Source organism: Penaeus monodon, unplaced genomic scaffold (genome assembly GCF_015228065.2).
Source record: "Penaeus monodon isolate SGIC_2016 unplaced genomic scaffold, NSTDA_Pmon_1 PmonScaffold_20678, whole genome shotgun sequence".
Classification (NCBI taxonomy): Eukaryota; Metazoa; Arthropoda; class Malacostraca; order Decapoda; family Penaeidae; genus Penaeus; species Penaeus monodon.
In genome coordinates this window covers 467-5,985 of record NW_023650455.1, presented here as the reverse complement: position 1 = coordinate 5,985, position 5,519 = coordinate 467, and the positions used below count along the sequence as shown (strand labels likewise).

Sequence of the window (5,519 nt, the reverse complement as noted above, 5' to 3'; positions counted from 1 at the left end):
GTGTTATAATAATAAAATATATTGTATAACGAGTTTTATAATCCTTACATTAATGTATTCTTATTCCGTGCAGTGAGAGAGGAGCATAAATATCGGTCATAGCAGACCTGTGTGACCTATTTATTATTGATTTTGACAGTTTCAGTCATTAGGAGAGACGGTTTCCCTAGTATGTAACAGAATCAATTCTCGATCTCGGTACAAGTTTAAACATGGTGAATATTGTGGTGTGGATGGGGGGAGCCACGGGTGAGTCATCTGTAGCACCTGCCTACGGGTAATGATTTCGGTTACGGATATTGGTCATCTTTCTGTTGTGATGTACTATTTTGTGATGTAGTTGTGATGTACTATGTATGTTAACCATCGTTAGCTACGGTCTGGTGGTTACCTCGTGATCATTAACCTGCTTTCACTCTCGACAAGGTTTTGTGGTTACGCGGTGATCATTGATCTATGTCAACCTGTATATATATATATACCATGTATATATATATATATATATATATATATATATATATATATATATATATATATATATATATATATATATATATATATATATATATATAATATATATATATATATATATATATATATATATATATATATATATATATATATATATATATATATATATATACGTGTGTGTGTGTGTGTGTGTGTGTGTGTGTGTGTGTGTGTGTGTGTGTGTGTGTGTGTGTGTGTGTGTGTGTGTGTGTGTGTGTGTGTGTATATATATATATATAAATATATATATATATATATATATATATATATATATATATATATATATCTATATATATACACGTGTGTGTGTGTGTGTGTGTGTGTGTGTGTTGTGGTGTGTATATATATATATATATATATATATACATATATGTATATATAATTAAGAATCATGCTGTGACCACGGCGGCTCAGACATGAACCTACCGTTAAAAGAAGAAGAATGTATATATATATATAATATATATATATATATATATATATATATATATATATATATATATATATATATATATATATATATATATTATATATATATATATATATATGTATATATATATATATATATATATATATATATATATATATATATATATATATATATATATATATATATATACTCATACAAACACATGTGTGTACGAAGGGGAAGGAAGATGAAAAAGGGAATGAGAGATGGGAGAAGAAGTAAAAAAGGAAAACAAGATTGCTAATGAAAGTAAAGTAGAGCGGAAAGGAAAGACACAGAGACAAGAAAGAAATCAGAAGGAAATATAGTGAGACGGACAAGGAGAAAGGGAGGAAGGGACGAAAGAAGGAATATACCAGCAATATTTGATAAAAAAAAAAAATGTTTGTTGCCAATCGATTACGATTCTCTTCAACTAGATACGATTTCGGTTGTGAAGCCTTGCGTCTCATGTAAAAAAAAAGAGAGAAAATAGATGGCCAAGGTTGCAGTAGAGTTTCTAATAGTCACATTCTTTTCCAATTGTTTTTGCCTCCGGGTTTATTATTCAAAACAACATTGATTCCCCCCCGCCCCATGAATATGCAACAAACAAGTCACATTAGATATCAAAATATTTGTTATTTTGATACAATTTCTTTAACTATATCATTGGTAAAATCTCACAGAATTCGTAGATATGCACGGAACAAACGCACACACAAACACAGACACACACATATTCAACGCACCGCCTCTCCTGGCACACTCCGCCACAACAGCGTTCGAGTGAGGAGACCGTCTGCAAGAACGCTTTCCGGATTAATAGGAAAAAGGTATTCTTACTATTCTTACGATGTGTACAGGGGGGAGGTGATGTAGGTAATAGGTGGATTATTCTTACGATGTGTACGGGAGGGGGAGGGGGTGATGTAGGCAAAAGTGTGAAGGATTCTGTAATTTCGCTGCACAGAGGTTCGACGCCGTGGTAACTGGGATGGCGGAGAGTGATAACAGTTGCCACTTCAGCATAATCTTTAACATGTAAAAGGGAGAGTCAAAAGAAGGCGTGAATATAAGATATGAGAAATTAGTGATGACTATAGACATAAGTGGGGCCGCGGTGGCCGAATGGTTAGAGCGTCGGACTCAAGACTGTCACGACGGCAATCTGAGTTCGAGGATTCGAGTCACCGACCGCCGCGTTGTTTCCCTTGGGCAAGGAACTTCACCTCGATTGCCTGCCTAGCCACTGGGGGACCAAGTCAGCCCAAGTCAGTGCCGGGTAAATAGAGATGGTGACTCGAAAAAAAAAAAAAAAAAAAAAAAAAAAAAAAAAAACACCGCGCGGAAGGCAATGGCAAACCACCGCTCTAAATTACCAAGACAAATCATGGAAGCCCATGATCGCCAAGGCCGCGGTGGCCGAATGGTTAGAGCATCGGACTCAAGACTGTAACGACGGCAATCTGAGTTCGAGGGTTCGAGTCACCGGCCGGGGCGTTGCTCCCTTGGGCAAGGAACTTCACCTCGATTGCCTACCTAGCCACTGGGTGGCCAAGTCAGCTCAAGTCAGTGCTGGTCCCAAGCCCGGATAAAATAAGAGAGAATGATTACCTAAAAGGTACCACCGGCACTCTCCGTGGAAAGGAACTGGGGACCCTACCACGTACTCACTCCAAGAGCATCACAACATGAAAACTACAATTAAGTATCATGCTGTGACCACGGCGGCTCAAACATGAACCTACCGTTAAATGATGATGATAGACATAAGTGCGTCCTCGTGTCGGTCAGCATTGTGATCTGTTTCTGCCATTTACGGCAAATGGTGCGAATGCGACGCTACGGCTCAAACTTCGGCTTGCTGCTTGAGATTTGCGAAGTTCTTCGGCGTTGGTTAAAGTTAGTCACTTATCAATGTTTACCTTTGTATAATGGTGTAAAGAGTGTATATAAAATTGCAGTCTCAGAAATAGTTTTGCATTTGCATTTTCGCCTTTGTATCATTTGCCGTAATATAGTAACTTCAAATACACATTTTTTTTAGTATTATAGTATATTATATTATAGTATAGTATAGTATATATAGTATAGTATGTATATATGTGTATATATATATAGTATATTAATATATATATATATATATATTATATATATATATAATACATAGTATATATATATAGTATATTATAGTATCAATCATCAATAGCAGTATGCTCATGTTTGAGCAGCCGTGGACCTCTCCACCATCCTTCGTATATTATATTATACATAATATATATATTATATTATATTATATTATATATCTGTAACTGGGCGAGTGAGTATGGTTTTGTGTGACTGACTGTGACTGTATCTGTGTGTAGATTTGCGTATAAAAGATTGGCTTGTGTCTTTTTTGTTTTTGCTGAGAGAATGTAAATTCTTTGTGTACAAGAATTTGCATTCTCTCAGTCTTATGCAGTTTGGGCCTTGGAGAAATAAAATCTCACTGTACCATTAATAATCAGATGCATTAACAATCTGTCACACCAAACTATCATTTATCACGTTTCTTCGAGGTGGATTGCATAACAATATAATGATTTATATCACTGGAGACACCTTAACTATAGTATCCTCATGTCTCTCCGCCCACATCTAATAACAACGAGTTATAGTACTGCACGCCCTTTTAATTTTTCCACAACGGCGCTGTATACTCTAAGAGAAAAGTTAATGTCATTTTTACGTTCAATAAGTTTAATGAAAGTGGTGCTACCTGTCGTAAACGAGCATGTACCTTGTTATCTACAGGCTCCCTTCTCTAACGCCCCTCCCCCTTGTCCACATTAGATCAGTTTAATATGCCTGAAGAAGCCAATACTTGTATGGTAACTATTACTCCTCTCCTTTTCCCTCCTTCCATCACCGAGTTCGCCTCCTCCGTCCCTTCCCCATATTCCCGCCGCCTCGCCCGATTGTTCCCTGCCAGCCAGAAGGGACCCGTCACGCAATCTGAGTTCGAGGGTTGTTCGCGTTGTTCCCTTGGGCAAGAAACTTCACCTCGATTGCCTACCTAGCCACTGGGCGGGCAAGCCAGTGCCGGTCCCAAGTCCGGGTAAATAGAGAGGGTTGGCGTCAGGAAGGGCATCCGGCCATAAGAGATATCTGCCAGAACCTGGTCAGAGTGACCCCATGTAAGAATAGGATAAAACTAAAAAAACAAACAAAAAAAGCCAGAAGGGACCCGTCACGTGTTTACCTGAGCTTCTATGGTGTTTTCCCGTTAATAGTCGTAATGCTCGCAGTAAAACAAGTGTCGACTATGCAGATCTACCTTTTGTTTAGCATTTAACTATAGCCTTTAGTCTTTAGTGGAAATCGTGTATAGAAATTCTCAGCTTTCTGAATGAGCCAGATGGTACTTCTGTCCTTTGTTTTTCTGATTACATTACATTTTTTACCAGAAAATTAGAAACAAATATTCATATTCATATGAAAAATAGTACCAATTCGATGTTTAAAGAAATCCTTTTCTATTGATAGCATGAAAATGTTAACCACGGGATTCGGACGCCTTCTTAGACCGTGCAGGTGAGGGCGCAGAAATGTGTGTAAAAATGCTCATAGATGTGTAATGGCATTGCATATACAATTTTATTCTCATTCTTACTCATCGCCTGAGAAATCTTGAAATACCCTTAGTGCAGAGCTGGTGTGATATCAAAGCTGAAGATGATAAATGTAACATTTTTCAGACTTGTGATCTGTTCGGCCAACAAAGTCAAGCTCTCGTCATATCCAGTCTCCCAAAGTTGTGAGTAAGTATTTTCATCCATTTATTTTTATTTGTGTGTGAGAGAGAGATAGAGAGACAGAGAGAATAGCTGTGGGGCCATAGATAAAGAGGAAATCACATTGGGTGTTTGGTAATAAATATTATTAGCTACGAAAGCACAAATCACAAGTCATTGTCTTAAAATTACCATCCATAGTCAAAAGCATGTGTGTGTGTGTGTGTGTGTATATATATATTATATATATTATATATAATATATATGATATATATATATATATATATATAATATATGTTGTGTGTGTGTGTGTGTGTGTGTGTGTGTGTGTGTGTGTGTGTGTGTGTGTTGTATGTATGTATGTATGCATGTATGTATGTATATATATATATATATATATATGGTGTGTGTTTGTGTGTGTGTGTGTGTGTGTGTGTGTGTGGTGTGTGTGTGTGTGTGTACGGGTATATGTATATATATGTATATATATACATATACATATCATGGAAGCCTATGATCGTCAAGGCCGCGGTGGACGAATGGTTAGAGTGTCGGACTCAAGGCTATCACGACGACAATCTGAATTCGAGGGTTCGAGTCACCGACCGCCGCGTTGTTCCCTTGGGCAAGGAACTTCACCTTGATTGCCTACCTAGCCACTGGGTGGCCAAGCCAGCCCAAGTCAAGTGCTGGTCCCAAGCCCGGATAAATAGAGAGAATGATTACCTAAAAAGGTACCACCGGCACTCTCCGTGGAAAGGAACTGGGGACCCTACCACGTA

At 37.7% G+C, this 5,519-nt stretch overlaps 1 long non-coding RNA gene across 1 annotated transcript; it reads left to right on the top strand.

The window, feature by feature from the left end:
* The first annotated feature begins 1,734 nt into the window (after window positions 1-1,734).
* On the top strand, window positions 1,735-4,765 carry LOC119569996. The gene is made up of 3 exons (XR_005228344.1): window positions 1,735-1,794; window positions 4,490-4,537; window positions 4,702-4,765. It is a non-coding gene; the product is annotated as an uncharacterized LOC119569996 (long non-coding RNA).
* The last annotated feature ends 754 nt before the right edge of the window (window positions 4,766-5,519 follow it).